This window comes from Tamandua tetradactyla, chromosome 6 (assembly GCF_023851605.1).
Source record: "Tamandua tetradactyla isolate mTamTet1 chromosome 6, mTamTet1.pri, whole genome shotgun sequence".
In the NCBI taxonomy this organism is placed as follows: Eukaryota; Metazoa; Chordata; class Mammalia; order Pilosa; family Myrmecophagidae; genus Tamandua; species Tamandua tetradactyla.
This window is the reverse complement of record NC_135332.1, coordinates 84,902,398-84,921,335: the sequence shown is the minus strand read 5'-3', so window position 1 is coordinate 84,921,335 and position 18,938 is coordinate 84,902,398. Positions and strand designations below refer to the sequence as shown.

Below are 18,938 nucleotides of genomic sequence, written 5' to 3'. Positions count from 1 at the left end.
AAAGGAGTAAAGGAAAAAAGGTAAAATGTTAACATTCGGAATATTTGGGGGAAAAATACATAGGAATCCTCCGTGGTAATCTTGCAACTTTAAGTCTAAAACTACATCCAAAATAACTTTTAAGTTAAAAATAAAATAACCCAATGGAGATGTTTCATAAAATTCTAGGAATAAATTTAAGACAGAGGTGTGAAATTTATACATCAAAACCTATAAAATATTACTAAAAAAAACATTAAAAGACTGAAATGAATGGAGGGCTATAATATATTCATGGAACACTCAATATTGTTAAAATGTCAGTTCTCCCAAAACTAATTTATAGATACACTGCAATCCCCATCAAAATCTAAGTGGGCTGTTTTAGGAAAGAAATGAACCAGTTGATTTTATTTTCTACTTTAATTAGAGAACTTGTGGGTTACAGAGCAATCATGTACGAAATGCGGATTCTCGTATACCAGTCCACACCGACACCCTGCAATGGTGTGGCTCATTTGTTACAACTGATGACAGCACATTTTTATAATTGTACTATTAATTAAAGTCCATGGTTTAATTTAAGGCTCACTGATCGTGTCCTGTAGTTCCACGGACTTTTTAAATTATTATTATGTTACTATATATACAATCTAACATTTCCCCTTTTCATCATATTCAGATGCATATTTCAGCACTAATAATTGCATTCACAATGTTATGCTATTATCACCACTATCCATTACCAAAACTTTTCCAGCAAATAGAAACCCTGCACAATTTAAGCATTAACTACACATTCCCTACACTTTTCAACCCCTGGTAACCAATATTCTAGATTCTGACTATGGGTTTGTTTATTTTAGTTGTTACAAAACAGTGAGATGGTACCATATTTGTCCTTTTGTATCTGGTTGATCTAACTCAACATGTCTTCAAGGCTCATCCATGTTGTTACATATATCATGACTTCATTCCTTTTTACAGCTGAATAATATTCCACTGTACATATAGTTCACATTTTTTAATCCACCCATCAGTTGATAGAACTTGGCTTACGTTCTTCTCTTGGCAATTGTGAAAAATTGGATATCAATGTACAAATATCTGTTCGAGTCCCCGCTTTCAATTCTTTGGGGTATATGTTCTGGTTTGTTAAATGCTGCAAAAATTCAACACACCAGAAATGGAATGGCTTTTAAAAAGGGAAATTATTAAATTACAAGCTTATAGTTCTAAGGCCATAAAAATATCCAAACTAAGGCATCCAGAGAAAGTTACCTTGACTCAAGGAAGGCCGAAGTCTGTCACATGGGAAGGCACATGGCTGGCATCTGCTGGTCCTTGATCCCAGTTCTGTTGCTTCCAGCTTGATGCCAATGACTGCCTCTCTAAGCATCTGGGGCCTTCACTTACCTCCCCCAGGGCCCAACTCTGGCTTCTGGCTTACTTAGCATCTCACGGGAAGGCACATGGTGATGTCTGCTGGGCTCCACATCTCCAAGCTTCCATATCCAGGTGTCTGCTCTCTCTGTTGGCACTCCAAGCATCTTCAAATATCTGTGTCTGTGTCTTGTGTCTGCATCTGAGGTTTCTCCAAAATGTTTCCCCTTTTAAAGGATTCTAGTAACCTAATGAAGACCCACTTGAACGGGTGGAGTCACAGCTCCATCTAGTCGAAAGGCCATGTCTACAATTGGGTGTGTCACACCTCCATGGAAGTAATCTAATCAAAAGGCTACACCCATACTAGGTGTGTCAAATCTCCAAGGAAACGATCCAAAATATCCCATCCTAAACAACAGGTCTGGCCCCACAAGATTGGATCCGGATTAAAACATGGCTTTACTGGGGTACACAATAGCTTCAAACTGGCACAGTTTATACCTTGTAGTGGGATTGCTGGGTCATGTGGCAGTTCTATACTTAGCTATCTGAGGAACCACCAAACTGCCTTCTATATTGGTTGTACTATTTTACATCCCACCAGCAATGAATGAGGTTCCTATTTCTCCACGTTCTCTCCAAAGCTTACATTCTAATGGGTGTGAAATGGTATCTCATCGTGGTTTTGATTTGCATTTTCCCTGATGACTAATGATGTTAAGGATCTTTTCAAGTGCTTTCTGGCCATTTGTATATATTCTTTGGAGAGGTATCTGTGAAGTCCTTTGTCCATGTTTTAACTGGGTTGTTTATGTTTTTGCTGTTAAGTTGAAAGATTTTTTTTTATATATTCTGGAATTAATTATCAGATATGCGGTTTCCAAATATTTTCTTCCATTGTGTAGGTTGCCACTTTACTTTCATGATAAAGTCCTCTGAGGTGCAAATGTGTTTAATTTTGAGGAGGCCTAATTTATCTATTTTTTTTTTCTTTTACTTGTACTTCGGGTGTAAAGTCTAGTGAACCACTGTCCAATACAAGTTTCTGGAGATGTTTCTCTACATTTTCGTCTGAGTATGAAAATTCTGGCTCTCATATTTAGGTCTTTGATTCATTTTGACTTGATTTTTGTAATGGTGTGAGGTAGCAGTTCTTATTCTTTTTTTGCAAATGGAATTCCAAGTTTTCCCAGTACTAATTTGTTGAAGAGACTATTCTTTCCCAATTGAGCGGTCTTTACCACTGTGCTAGCTTGAAACTGTTATGTACCCAAGAAAAACCATGTCCTTTCTTCTAATCCAATCTTGGGGGGCAGACCTATTGTTTAGGGTGGAAACTTCAATTAGATTGTTTCCATGGAGATGTAATCCACTCAATTGTGGGTGTGACCTTTTGACTAGATGGGGATGTGACTGCCCATCTAAGATGGGTCTTGATTCGTTTATTGGAGTCCTTTAGAAGGCAGAACATTTTGGAGAAAGCTCAGAAGTGACACTGACGCAGAGATTTGGAGATGCTTGAGCTTTCCTGGCCAGACCAGCAAATGCAGCCCTTCAGCTGACTGTCCCCTGCAGCCTTGAGGAAGCCCTGCATCTTTACATCTCCACCACCTCGGTCCCTTTCCAGGGAGGTCAGAACAAGGGTGGCTGCTGCCTTTGGTTGGAGCTGGTTTAAAACAACAGCTGCCCTCAGAGGCAAAACCTAGCAATCCAAACCTGCTAATCAGAAGCCATGATCAGCAATCAGCCATGCTCATCCCTGCTCACAGGATAGAGGAATTCTATGTCCCTTTCTGCCACCAACAGCTAGCCAGCGGCTGGAGCCCGAGGTGGACTACCGTGGGAGTGGGGAAAGGGCACCAGTAGCCACTGCACAGAGAGAGCAATTTACAGTCCTTTATCGTAAGTTACCAGTACATTGCTCCCGCTCTCCCTTGGATGCTCTTCTGGCCTCTGGGGTTTGCAAAGAGTTGTTTCAAATAATTCCTTCCTGCTTAATTGTGGTTTTGGGGGAAGGACTGAGTCCTGGAACACCCTAGTTCGCCAGCTTCCACAGAAGTCTCCAGGTCAGTTTTAAAATTTAGACAGAAACACAAAAAATCTAGACAAGCCAACATAATACCGAAAAGGAAAATCAACGCTGGAGTGAAGAGAATGTAAAGACAAGCCACAGACTAGGAGAAAATATTTATAAAACACATGACTGACAAAGGATTTATATCGAAAATACACAAAGGATTCTTGAAATGGGCAAAACATCTAGCCAGACACCACATCAAAGAAGATACACAAATAAAAAATAAGAACATGAAAAGTTGCTCAACATCATATGTCATTAAGGAACTGCAAATTAAAACCACAAAGCAATCTCACTGCATACCTATTAGAATGGCTAAAATACAAAACACAGATAACGCAAATGCTGAAGAGGACGCAGAACCACCGGAACTCTCCTTATTGCTGGTGAGAATGCAAAATGGAACAGCCACTGTGGAAGACAGTTTGGCACTTTCTTGCAAATCTCAGCAATGGCTTACCATACAACCCAGCAATCAAGCGCCCAGGAATTTACCCAGCTGAGCTAAAACTTATGGATGCACAGAAACCTGCCACAAGTGTTCACAGCAGCCTTATTCATAATTGTCCAAAATTGGAGGTACTCAAGAAGCCTTTTACCAGGTGAATGATATGCCAAATGATGGCATATTATTCAGCAATAAAGAGAAATGAGCTATCAAGCCACAAAAAGCCACAGAGGGACCGTAAGTGCATCTTGCTAAGTGAAAGAAGCCCGTCTGAAAAGCCTGCACACAGATGATTACAGCTAGATGGGATTCTGGAAAAAGAAAATCAGAGAGACAGTAAAATGATCAGTGGTTGCCAAGGGTTCGGGGCAGGAAGGAGAGGTGACCAGGTGGAGCCCGGGGATTTGGGCAGCAGAGGAACTGTCGTGTGTGACCCTGAATGGTGGACACAGGACACAATGCATTTGTCGAAACCCACAAAATGCAGAGTAAACCCCAATGTAAACCTGGACTTTCATTCCTAATGAATCTTACAGGTTCACCCATTCTAACAACGACCACTCTAATGCAAGACGTTAACTGCAAGGGAAATGCCAACAGGAGGCTGAAGATATACGGGGTACCTCAGCACCTTCTGTGCAATTTTCCTGTAAATCTAAAAGTGCTCGAAAAATAAAGTCTAGTTTTTAAAATCAAAGCTGCAGTGCCGAAGATGCCGTGGCATTGGCACCGAGATAAGCATACCCTTAAAATCTATTCTAAAAGCAAACAATCCCTCCCAGTTTAAAAACCATCTTTTAATCAACTCATGGAGAAAAAGGAAAATATAAACTACAATTAAGAAATTTCTAACAAATAATAAAAATGAAAACACTAAAGATGAGACTCTGTGAGATATATTTTTAAAGCAGTGATCAGAGGAAAATTCATAACACTAAAAAACATTTTTATTAAAAAATGAAAAAAGTAAAAACAAACTAAATTCTTAATTCAAATGGCTAGAAAAAGAACAGTAAAGTAATCCAAAAGTAAGGAGACAGAAGGAATAGGTAATGACTGCTTAATGTAAAGAATTTCTTTTTGGGGGGACAAAAATGTTTTGGAATAATGGTGATGGGCACAAAACTCTGTGAATAAAGTAAAAACCACTGAATTTTAAACATTAAAGAGGCAAACTCCATGGTCTGTGAACTATATCTCAATAAAGCTACTATTTAAAAATGCTAGAAAGCCTCTACAATAAAATATCTACAAATGATAACATATGAGGATCAATAAAATAAGAAAAAAGTTCAAAAACAGACCTATGTGGATATGGAAATTTACCTTCTGAAAAAGGTTTTCATTTTTTAATAAATGATGCAGACACAGCTGGAGAGCCATATGGAAAAAGAAAAAATGATCCATGCCCCACATAATAAAAAAAAATAAACTCCAAGTGGACTGGGGATATCAACATAAAAGACAAGATGATAAAAGTATGCAAAAAAAAGAAAAAAGAAAAAGAAAGGTGAATTCTTCTTTAACCTGGGTGGAGGGAAAAACTTTCTAGGTATGGCTTAAAATTAAGAAGAAATACAAGACCAATATACTTGATACCCCAAAACAAAATCTTTTGCTTGGCAAAACACCACAGAAAAGTAAAAAGACAATTGACAAGTTGAGAAAAAATATTTGCTCCATATATTCCACATAAAGGGCTAATAATCATAATAAAGACCTCTTAAAAACCGAGGGGAGGGAGTGCAACTGTGGGTCAGTGGTAAAATGTTTGCCTTCTATGTGGGAGACCCAGGTTCGATTCTCGGATCATGCACCTAAAAAACAAAAATCAAAAAACAAACAAACAAAAAAACTGAGGGGGAAAAAAAACAGGAAACCCAGACAGATAAATGGGCAAAACCCTGTAAACAGAAAACTCATCACATGCACACACATACAGGATATAAAACTGGTACTAAAACACATGAAAAGAAGTTCAAGCTCAGTCATAATTAGAGAAATGCAATTTAAAATTAGAGAGAGAGAGTTCTGCTTCTGCCTAGAATGCTGAAGCCTGGAAAAAGTGTCACTCTCAACCTAACAATAAAAAAAAAAAAAAAAAAGAGATGAAATACAAAATCGTCATTTTTTTTTTTAACCCACTGGAGAGCTGAGCTCACAGGACTATGGAGCAGCCTGAAATCTAAGGACAGACAGAGGCTCTCACCTGCACGGAGAGAAGGGCATGCACTGGCTCACGTGGGTGAGAAACAGGGAGAGAACCAGGGCAGCAAATAAGCCAGGAGACCTGCCCAGGCCCGATGTGGGCAGCATGGGGGCTCACCAGTTCACAGGGCTGGAGGTCATGCAGCCTGAGAGACAGCAGCAGCCCCACAGCTGGAAAGACTAACTCCAATGACTCTTCTCCCTGAAGGAACAAGAGCCGGAAGCCAATGGGTCAGCGCAGCAAAATCTGACCCGTCACTCCAAGGGTGGCTGGGGAGGTAAGAACAAACAAACCAAGCCTCGGTCCTAAGATCAGGGGCAGGACACCTTTCTGGGTCCGGCCCATTAGAAGATTCCAGCCTCTGGGGGAGAGACTGGACACTCTTTCCTGCACAGGATTCCAAAAGACCCAAAGTCAAAGTTCGCTGAGAAAGGCCCACTGGGGTTCAGGCTACCTGGGGACACAGAGCACCATGGCTGCCCCTAGGCACTAGGTGCCAGCACTGAAGGTCAAGCAAGGTCAGCCTGCTAGTGTGGGAGGGGTGACAATGTGGAGGAGGTCACCTCTGCAGGGCAGAGATGGGAGAAGGTCCACCCTAAGCCCAAGGGACCCTACGTGGCTGTGAAGCTGCAGGTGCACTTGACCAGCAAAACCCAAACCCCACCAACTCAATTCCCACTCAATGGCCTAAAGACAGGAGAGTCAGGCCCCTTTCAAAATGTAAGTACTATTTCTTCATGCTTTCTGGCAATCATTCAAAAAAAGTATGAGACTCAGAAAACACATGCAAAAAACCCACTGTCACATAACAGGACCATCAACAGAACCAGACTCAAATGTTAGTACAATTGCATGGGGAATTTAAAATGACTATGACTGATACAATAAAGGCTTTATTGGGAAGTGGGAGAAATGAATAAACAGACAGGGATTTTCAAAAGAGATGGAAAGTATAAGAAACAGTCAAATGGAAATGCTACAAATAAACACAGCAACAGAGATGAAAAATGCATGTTTTGAGCTCATCAGACCAACACAGCCAAGAAAAAGTTCAGTGAACTTGAAGACATGTCACCGGAAATTGTCCAAACTGTGACACAAGGAGAGAAAAAAGTAAAAAAGAAAAGCCAAAACAAAGAATAAATGGGGAGGAGGGGGCATTCAAGAGCTGTCAAACATTATTGAATGGCTCAATATATACACATTTAATTGGACTCCCCAAAAGAAAAGGGAGAGATAGCGAGGCAAATGAATATCTGAAGAAATAAGAATGGATAATTTGATGGCATACCCCGGGCATCCTGGCTCGGGCGGCGGGTACTATCCAGGCGGGTATGGAGGAGCCCCTGGAGGCCCTGCGTTTCCCGGCCAAACTCAGGATCCGCTGTATGGTTACTTAGCTGCTGTAGCTGGACAGGACGGGCAAATAGATGCTGATGAATTGCAGAGATGTCTGACACAGTCAGGCACTGCTGGAGGGTACAAACCTTTTAACCTGGAGACTTGTCGGCTTATGGTTTCAATGCTGGATACAGACATGTCAGGAACAATGGGTTTCAATGAATTTAAAGAACTCTGGGCTGTGCTGAATGGCTGGAGACAACACTTCATCAGTTTTGACAGCGAAAGGAGTGGAACGGTGGATCCTCAAGAACTGCAGAAGGCTCTGACGACCATGGGATTTAGGCTGAGTCCCCAGGCTGTGAATTCAATCGCTAAACGGTACAGCACCAATGGAAAGATCACCTTTGATGACTACATCGCCTGCTGCGTCAAACTGAGGGCGCTCACAGACAGCTTTCGAAGACGGGATACTGCTCAGCAAGGTGTTGTGAATTTCCCCTATGATGACGTTTCTCTCCTGGCTTCCTGTTTCATGAAGCTCTCCAGGAGGCATTTTCCTTCTTCATCCTCAGAGGTCACTGGCTGATGGACTATCTGCTCCTCGTGGTTCATTCAGTGTGTCATGAGTGTTTAAATCGAGAGGACGCTGTTTGAACATAATTGACATTCCACCTTGGAGGTCTCCTTTGCTTTCCTCCTTGCCTTCAGTAATGTGTGTGAATTTGCATCGCCACTTCCTTAACAGCTTGTTGTAAAGGTTTATTACTTTAGATGCAACTCAAGTTTTGTTTTTGGTTTTGATGATAAATTCTTTGGACTATTAATAATGTAAGATGGAGTCTATTATATCATTTAGAAGTTATGCAGGCCATTGTCAGGCATACCTTATTTTCTGGCTAAACCACTTCTGTGTAAATTTAAAAATGCAAAATGTTTAAGGCATATTATATATTTTTCATTGTAAAAGTACTAAAAACTTGTAATCAAACCTCAGCTGTTGTCTTTCCTCTCCTAGAAGGGCTTTTATAAGTGGTATTAAAAATTTTAAGTCTGGAGTATTCTTACATAAATGATTAGACTCACTTGGGTACAAAAAGAACGCAGTGTAATCCATGTCAGTGTTCACCTTAGTGGAAACTTAGCACAGGCTTTAAGGGTGACAAATATTTTGATGGCTGTAGGAATGAACAGAGAACTTGAGTGATAATTTTCTGCCTCTTTAAACCCTGTTGAATAATTTGAGTGGCAAATCCTATCACCAGTTCCTCTTTGCCATTGTCCATATATAGATTTTTGTTAACTATATATAAAAATCTCTACATTATGAGCTTAATTGTATAAAAAAAAATAGACTATGTAGAACGGTATGATTTCTAAATGTTGTGTTAATTTCTTTTTTTTCTTTCTTTCCGTTAATAAAAAAAAATTTAAAAAAAAATAGACTAAAAGAATACACAAAAATATTAGCTATTGTTATTTTAGCTAATAGGATTCTTAGTGATTTTAATTTCCTTTAAACATTTCAGAATTTTCCAAGTTTTCTATAATGGGTATGCTTTGCTTTTAAAATCAGATGATGTTGATTTTTAAAATATTAATGCATCCATTTTGTATATGCTGTGTGCTCACACTTACATTAAAAAATATACACAGTAAAAAGACAGAAAAGATTAAACCGAATTGTTGATGTGGTTACCACTGGGAGTCAGGATCATGAGTTCATTTTCTTCCAAATTTTCCCTAATAGGCAGATATTATTTTTATAATAGAAGGAAAAAAAAATTGAACCATGGCTTTGAAATAAGATCTGGTATCTAATCCTGGCCATGCCTCTTACTAAATGTGTGGTCTTAATCATTTTAGGTAGTCTCAGAGCTCAGTTTCCTCATCTCTGCAAAGGAGATAATAATACTTACCTCATGTCATGGTTCTGAATACTAAAAAGTGTGTTGGTATAGTGAGCACCAACAATGTCTCTTTTTCTTAAGTTTACAGCTGGTCTGGTTTGCTCTCTTTTCCAAGAAAGCAAATAGATAAAAAGAAATTTAATGTATTTTCTCCTTCCAAGAAAGATCTGTCTTGTTTTGGGGTGTGGTGTCAAGAGTTCCCAATCAGATGATTGATTCAGTTTCCAGCCAGTGAAAACAGAACATTTCCAAAGCATCTTTAGTCTCATTTCACTAATATAATTTCATATATTGCTAAAATGTTTTTATCCATTTAATAAATATTCAACCATAACTTAAAAAAAAAAGAATGGATAATTTTCCAAACATAATGAAAGACATCAAATAACAGATACAAAAAATCTCAGAAAATGCTAAACAAAATAATGCCACTTTTTTAAAAGGGGGAGGGGAATATTAGTATCATATCCAAAGTTAAGAAAATCCAAAATAAAAAAATTTTGAAACAGCCAGAGGAAAAAATTACACATTACAAATTACATGCAAAGCAAGAAAGAAACTACAACAAACTTCTCATCAGAAATCATGCAAGCCAGAAGACAGGAGAGTTGTGGCATCTGCAAGTGCTGAGGTTTTCCTGCTGACACTGGGTCCTAGATCAAGTGAAAATTCTTTCAAATTCTTTTGAAATTCTTCAAAAATGAAGTCAACTGGAGGAAAAATAGAGCCGCTGACCTAAATCACTAACTGTAAGACTAAAGACAAAGGAACTGCACAGAACATGCTCACATCCGTAAAGCTGTTTGTCCCAGGAGCACGGGTTAAATCTGGAAGTGCCGTGCACATCAACCGAGAGTGAAAAAATAGGTGGGTGGACGGCAGCGGCCATGCTGCCCACGGCTGGGGAGAGCAGTTCCACATAAGCAAGACGAGGAAAGACTAGACTAAAGCATGTGGAACTGGACTAGAGTCCAAAATATCAGCATGAAGCCACGTTTACACTAACATGGAATCGGGGGACTCACTACAAGAGGCTTGTGTGAGCAGGGTGAGTACATGCATGCATCTCGAGCTCCACTGCTGAGAGGGTCTGGAAGGGGGGTCACCCCCGGAGCAGTGGGCATGCCCAGGGCCATGGTTTCTAACCCCACTCTCTGGGGCTCCTTGAAGAAATGGCTGACTTGAAGGGCTGCAGCATGGAGCACTCCAGAGGGGGCTGGGGCACTCAGTAGTACCAGAATGTAAGGAATTGCTCACCAAGAAGAAGGCACAAGTCCAAGGGACACAGGATCCAACTGAAAGAGCTTCCAAGGGCCAAAGCTGGGACCATTTGAGCAGCAAAATAATAATGCAAATGGGCTTATAACCCAAAATATAAAATAAGCATCCATGGGTCCAGTCTGATAAAAATAACTGACTGAATAAATAAACGACTGGGGGGAGAACAGACAAATCCCTTAACAGAAGAATCCCCCAATACCTTATGTAGGTTGTACCCCTTGAGGGGTGGAACTTATCTGCTCCAGGTTCCCCTTGCGTGACGGGCTGAACGAAGAGAACTTCAGCCAAATCCAAGCCGAGAGACATTCCATTCAGTGCCTGCCCAGGACTCCTGAACCGCCGTGATCAGTCAGAACGAGGAGGGTTTGGGAAGGCGTCATAGACCAGAGGGGGCTCAGGAGACATGAGGACTTGGGGCAACATGGGCCCAGGAGGGGGTCCTGCATCAGAAAAGGGGCTTCAGTGTAAACATGAGTGTGATCCAGATAAAGTACGAAATTTAATTAGCAGCAGGGTACAAAGGCCAGTTCCTTACTTGAAACAAATGGACCACAGTAACCAAGACGTTCATTGTTCAAGGAAATAGGTGAGAGGCACACAGGGGCTCTCTGAATTATCTCTGCAACTTTTCTGTAAATCTAAAACTATAAAATTAAAATTAAAAAAGGCTATTTTTTAATGCCTCCACCACCCAGTTTAAGAACTAAAACCTAATCAAATACAATGAAAGGTAGAGTGGCTTAAAAACATCTCCACTACACAGCACAGCAGAGTCCATGAGTGGAGATGGCACATAGCCCCAAATCGAACCCCAGCTCGTTCATGTAAGGTAGGAGAAACCATTTACCCTTTACTTCTTCAGTTTTCTGGCTGGTGGAAAAAGGCCCCCACGGAATCCTTTGAGGAGCAAGCGAGAGAACGCATGGAAAGGACTCTTCAGCCAGGAGATCTGGGTTAGAATCCGGACTCACACAATCTTAGAAAGTAATTTAACTTCACGGAGCCTCAGAGTTCTTGTTTTAAAAGCAGGTAGACAGGGTGCACAGGTGATTCGGTGGTAGAATGTTCATCTCCCATATGGGAGACCCAGGTTCGATTCCTAAACCATGCACCCCCCTCAAAAAGCAGGAAAACAAATAGCGCAGATCTCAAGGTTTATGGCAAAGATTAAATGAGCAAACGCAGTAAAGGGCTCAGTCCAGGGCCACGCATGGCAGGCCGGCCACTCTCCTTATCATCATTCTCTCTTCCCTTCTGTCCCCAAATGTGACTTTCAATCTTCAAAGTATTCTTATTCAACATTCTAGCAATTTAACTTCTGTGCTGGTTTGAAACTGTTATGTACCCCAGAAAAGCCATTTTTAATCCTATCCAATCTTGTGGGGCCGGAACTATTGTTTAAGGTGGGAAACTTTGATTGGATGGTTTCCATAGAGCTGTGACACACCCAGCTGTGGGTGTGGACTTTAGACCAGATGGAGATGAGGCTTCACCCATTCAAAGTGGTGAAGCCGCATCCCCCAGAATCCTTTAAAGGGGGAAACATTTTGGGGAAACCTCAGATGCAGACACAGGCACAGACGTTTGGAAATGCAGAAGCCCCAGGAGACAATTGCTTCAAAGCCAAAAAAGCAGACAAAGATGCCTAGACACAGATATTTGGCGATGCAGAGCTCATTAGATGCTGCCAAATGCCTTCCCATGAGATGCTAAGCAAGCCAGAACCCAGAGTTGTGTCTCAGAGGAGCTAAGCGAAGGCTCACCGGGGCTTAGAGAAGAAGCCACCGGCATGAGAATCTGGAAGCAATGGAACCAGAATAGGGACCAGTGGACGCCAGCCACGTGCCTTCCCATGTGACAGACATCGGCTCTTCCTGAGTCAAGGTATCTTTCTCCAAGTGCCTTAGTTTGGACATTCATGGCCACAGAACTGTAAACGTGTAACTTAGTAATCTCCCTTTTTAAACACCATTCCATTTCTGATCTATTGCATTCTGGAAACTTTAGCAAACCAAAACAACTTCTGTCAAACCCTTCACTACTAAAATGTAGGAATCTAGGGCAAATTCATCTTAAACTCCATTAGGAAGTGGAACTTAAGTAACATGCCTATTTTCAAATGCTTTTGTTTCTTAAACAAGTTTTTAAAGATCTTTTCTTCAAAAAAACCTTTTAGTAACATTCTTTAGGAAAAAAAATCTCCAAATTCTTTATACTACTCCCTTCAAAAGGTAAAGTCTAATTCTCTTCCCCTTAAAGGAGAGCGAGGCTCTGACTCACCCAGTGAATAAAATGAGATGGAAGACATGGCTTGGAACTTCTGAGGCTTGTTCAGAGCACACGCGGGGACATACACACTCTCTCACTTCCTAGCCGTCTCGATGCTTTCTTTTGAACCCCACTGGAATGCTGAGAGGGGGCCCAGGCCACGGGGAGATGCCCATGTGGCAGGCCCTGGGGCTTCCCGCCAGCCACCAGAACCACCTTGCTGGCCTTGGGACCAAGCCACCCGGGAAGTGGACGCTGCAGCCCTATGGGCGGCCTCCCCTGACATGGCCAGGCTGACATCTCCCACAGCCGAGATAGGCCCCGAGCCAAAACTGGCCAACTAAGCCACTCCTGAACTCCTCCTGACCCAGTGAAACTGCAAGAGACAGTAAATGATCAATGTGGTTTTAAGAAAAACTGACATAGAAATAAAACATTTCCAGGCGAACAAAAGCTGGGAGAATTCACTGCTGGCAGATCTGCACCATAAGAAATGCCAAAGGAAGCTCTTCAGGCAGAAGGAAAGTGGTACCAGGGGGAAACTTAGAACTACATAAAGAAACGACGATCTCAAGAAATGGTTAAAATAAATATGAATATGAAATACTTTCCCCCCTTATCCTTTATTGCTTTAAAAGACAATACAATACCTAAAATAAAAAGGTAGTAATGTATTCAGGGGTTACAGTATGGGTAAAAATAAAATGTAGGGAAACAATAGCACAAGAAATGAGAGGGGGAATTGTGAATATATTGTTGTAAGGTGTTTTACGTTGTATGTGAAGTGGAAAAATATCACCTAAAGGTAGATTGTAATAAATTAAAGATGTATATATTGTCATCCCTACAGCAACCAGTGATATTTTTAAAAAGGTACGACTATGCCAACAGTGAAATTAAAATAGAATATGAAAATCATTCAACCTAAAAACAAGGAGAAAAACAGGGAAAAAACACTATCAACCAATTTACGTGATTTTCTATTTGTTGCATCTAATAGAAAACACATATCAAAATGGTGGATGTAAACCCAAAGATTTCAGTAATTACATTAAATGCAAATAGTCTCAATAATTCAATAAAAGGCAGATATTGTTTTAAAAAGAAAAGAAAGATCCAATTATATGTTGTACATATACACAAAGAAAAAAACACTTAGCTAGGTATATAAAGACATAGATAAGTTAAGAGAAAAAGGATGGACCTATATATACCATGCAAACAGTAATTGAAACCATGGAGTGGCTCTATTAACAGCAGACAAAGTAGACTTCGAGTAAGGATTATTACCAGGAGTGAAGAGGAATAACTACATAATGATGAAGGAGTAAATTCATCAAGAAGACAAACATCCTAAATATATATGCACCTAATAATACAGCTTCAAAACTTATAAAACACAGAACTATGCTACCTTTGGAATTAACCTGGAAATCCAAGAAAAAGCTAGTGGAGCAGATTCAGTATCATGGCTGAACACTATAAAGAAGTAAGTAGATGTCATATCTGCCTGGAGTATCTTAAAAAAAAAAACATGCATCTGAAATGTGGACGTGTCTGCTGCCTATACTGCATCAGTTCACTGAAGAAGGAGCATGATGGGAAGGGTTTTTTGTGCCTGTTCTTTCCTGCAGCTCCTCAGAAAAATGACATCAGGCCCAATTCGCATTTGGGGAAGCTGGTTTCCAAGGTTAAGGAACGGAGCCCCACCCAAGAAATATTCTACTGATGAACCCAAGGATGTCGATTTTCCAAGTGAGTATGACCTTGGATGTGGACACAGCCAGTGAATTCCTCGTCATTTCTGATGACCAGAGGAGTGTCCCAGGTGGGACTATCAAACAGAAGCTGAAAGAATCTGCTGAGAGATTCAGCTATTCAATTTGTATCCCGGGCTCCGTTCACTTCTAGCCGCCATTTCTGGGAGTTGGAAGTGGGAATGAAGTCTGGGATCTGGGCGTCTGTAAAGAATCTATCCACCAACAGGGAAGTTCCAACTATCTACTGAACTTGGATTCTGGACGCTGAGTCCGAGAAAGAGAAGGTACTTCTGGGCCTGTACTACACCTCCAACTACCCTCTGATAAGTCTGTTTGCACCAAGTAGGGATCTTTTTGGAGATAGATACTGGAAATATTTCCTTTTGGAACATTCGTGATGGATCCCATATCTTCACATTTACCAAAATTTCAACTTCAGAGCCACTGTGCCCTTTCTATTCTCCTTAAAGTCCAAGTAATGGTGATAAAGGCTCCCTGATAATCTGCCCCGTTATGAATCCAACATCCCATTTTCCGGCATAACACAGGTACACCAATAAACCCAAGATGAGAATTTAAAAAATTAAAATTAAAATTATATATATATATATTGTACTGGTCTGAGTCTGTGGTGAACCCCAGAAAAGCCATGCCCTTTGATCCTCATTCAGTATTGCTGGGTGGGAGCATTTTGATTGTTTCCCTGGAGATGTGACCCACCCAAATTGTGGGTGGTAACTTTTGATTAGATGATTTCCATGGAGGTGTGTCTCCACCCACTGAAGGTGGAGTTGATTGCTGGAATCCTTTAAAAGAAGAAACATTTTGGAGAGAGTCCCTTTTTGGTAGAGCCACATGGAAACCAGCATACACCACCGTGTTCACATGTGCCCTTCCAGTTGAGAGAGAAGCCCTGACTGTGCTCACCATGTGTCTTCTCAGCTGAGAGGGAAACCCTGAACTTCATCGGCCTTCTTGAACCAAGGTATCTTTCCCTGGATGGATGCCTTAGATTGGATATTTCTATAGACTTGCTTTAATTGGGACGTTTCCTCGGCCTTAGAACTGTAAACTAGCAACTCATTAAACTCCCCCTTTTAAAAGTCATTCCATTTCTGGTATATTGCATTCTGGCAGCTAGCAAACTAGAACATATATATAAAACAAAACTGATAAAACTGAAAGGAAAAACTGACAAAATGACAAATTATAGTTAAGAGATTTCAATACTGCCCTCTCTGTAATTAGCAGATCAAGGACTCTATGTAAGTCTTAATACTATCAAAGAATTTACGTGATTAATAATTATAGACCATCCCACCTGACAGAAACAGAACACATGTTCTTTTCAAGCACACAAGGAACATTAACCAAAATATACCATGTTCTGGGTCATAAAACAAACCTTAACAAAATAAAAAGAATTGAAATTATACAATGCATGTTTTCCAACCATGCCAGAATTAAACTATAAATCAGTAATGGAAAGATAACTGAAAAATTCCCAAATATTTGGAAATTAAACAAAATATTTCTAAATAGCCTATGTGTCAAAAAGGAAGCCATGAGGAAAAATATTTTGAATTGACTGAAAATGAAAACACAATATACCAAAACATGCGGGATCGAGAGATTTGAGAAAATAGCAACGTAATAAGCTCCAGGAACCAGTTTCTCCACCAAAACAACTATTGGATTGGCAGGAACTTTCAGAATCAACTATTTTTAAATTTAGAGTCTAGTGGAACAATATGCACCATCCAGGAAGAGCTGGGAAAGAGGCTGTTAAATGTCAGTAAATACCAGTTAATTCTACTCTCCCAGCAACAGCTACCTCCACCCTTCCCCCAGACTCATTGCAGGCAGCAGTGCAGACTAGCTCAAGTTCTCGTACAGCTTGTTGGTGTCAGGGTGGGACATAAGACCTAGTCCTCCAAACTGCAGCGGGGTGTGGTTTTGCTGATCCCCACTTTTGGTTAACTACTTCAAATCACAGAAGACCGCCACTGTTCTAACACCCTCAGCCAAGGCCACAGAGGAATCTTAAAGACAGTGGCCTTCCTCAAACCTACAGAAAACAGCTGAAGGGCTGCAGCAACTAGACAAAGCTGAGTCAAAAATACTCAGCTTCAAAAGCCATAGAAGAAACGCCTGAAGCCCCTGCTAGCCCCTCATCACCCCTCCACAACGCAGTGTGGAGCCAGCTTGTGCTCCCATTGTGGGTCCCTGATCCTGTTTCCAGGGAGCAGAGCAGCCCCTGCACACCCTGGGGGACAAGTGTGCTAGTGCCCATCTACCAGGTGGGTGCCTGAGGGACTGAGCTGCGGAAGGTCAAACTCCCAAAGTTCGACGTGATGGCACAGAAGTTTCGCAGACATTAAAACCGTGTAAGAGACAATTAAGTCAAAGTGGGCTGGGCTAAGGGCCACCTGCATTAAGTCACAAGAGAGCATGGAGGGGGGAGGGTGAAAGTTTATTTCAAACAGAGCACAGAGGGTATTCTCTTCAACACCTGTAAACTGCAAGGCCTCTAGCAAGCACAAGTCCAGGAAAAGAAGCAGGTTCAGCAGTTTCACACAGGTTCAGAAAAGACAGAAAAGACCCTGCACTTTGCATTCATTCATGGCAGGTCTTGGTATGAGAGTCAAGCTCTGAAGGACAGCACCCCAAAGCAGAGCCAATTGTAAAAATTGTAAGAGATATTTTTTGCTTTGCTTTGTTTGTTTTGATTAGCTCCTGGCATTCAAGGAAATCTGGGTCATAGCACTAGCTGGATACAAACATAAGAAACAACTCAGGGACTATATCCCAGCATCAACATTCTAAAATATTAAAATGTACAGGATGCAAAAAAAAAAGATTACATGACAAAAAAACAGGCAATAATGGACCATTCAAACAAATGAGATAAAAATAAAGAAACCATCAATAAAGAGGACCAGACTTGGACTTACCAGGTAAAGACTTTAAAAAAAATTATCTTCAATATGCTCAACGAGATAAGGTAAACACAGAGAAATAAAATAAATGATCTGAGGAAAACATGAATGAACAATATGGGAATATCTTTGAGATTCTCAGTAGAAAATAGAAATACCAGAGTTGAAGAACACAAGGACTGAAATGAAAAATTCCCTAGAGGATTTCAACAGCAGACCTGAGGTGGCAGAAGAATCAATGACATTGAAGACAAGACAACTGAAATGATTCAGGATGAGGAGCAGAAAGAAAAGAGAATTTGTTTTTTTTAAGTGAACTGGTATTGGTTTGCTAAATCTGCCAAAATGCAATATACCAGAAATGGAATGGCTTTTTAGAAGGGGATTTATTAAATTACAAGTTTACAGTTCTAAGGCTATAAAAATGTCCAAACTAAGGCATCCAGGTAAAGATACCTTGGCTTAAGGAGGCTGATGGTCCAGAACACCTCTGTCAGCTGAGAAGGCACATGGCTGGCATCTGCTGGAGTCTTTGGCATCTCCTTTCAAACAACTTCCCTGGGGCGTTTTCTTTCTTCAACTCCAAATATCTGGGTGTCATGTTGGCTCTGAAGCTTTTTCTCACCTGGTTCCCTCTTCAAGAACTCCAGTAAGCAACCCCACCTTGAATGGGTAGAGACACATCTCCATGGAAACCACCTAATCAAAAGGTACCACCCACAACTGGATGGGTCACATTTCCATGGAAACAACATAATCATAAAGGTCCTACCCAACAATATTGAATGAGGATTAAGAACATGGCTTTTCTGGGGTACATGACAGTTTCAAACTGGCACATGTACAGAGCCTAAGAGACCTGGAGAACACCATCAAGTGGGCCAATATACACATTACAGGAGTTCCACAAGGAAAAGAGAGAAAGGGGTTGAAGGAATATTCAAAGCAATAATTGGGTAAAACTTGCCAAATTTAATGAAAGACATGGATATGTACATTCAAGAAGACCAACAGATGAAAAGCTCAACATCATTAATCAGCAGGGAAATGCAAACCAAAACCATGAGATGGTATTTCATACCCACTAGAATGGCTCCTATTAAAAAAAAAAAAAAAACAGAAAATTACAAGTGTTGGAGAGCTATGGAGAACTAGGACCACTCATTCATTGGCAGCGGTAACATAAGATGGTACGATATCTGTGGAAGACAGTCTGACGGTTCCCAGAACACAAAGTACAGGACTAGCACATGACTCAGTGATCCCACTACTCAGTATATATCCAAAAGAACCAACACAGGCACTAAAACAGATATTTACATGCCAACGTTTATACAGCA

At 40.7% G+C, this 18,938-nt stretch overlaps 1 protein-coding gene and 1 pseudogene across 7 annotated transcripts in view; one reads left to right on the top strand and one right to left on the bottom strand.

The window, feature by feature from the left end:
- Positions 1–18,938, bottom strand: part of TSNARE1 (t-SNARE domain containing 1) — a 146,414-nt gene that overhangs the window by 109,517 nt on the left and 17,959 nt on the right. The window lies entirely within an intron of this gene.
- LOC143686197 (sorcin pseudogene) lies at positions 7,382–8,462 on the top strand (annotated as a pseudogene).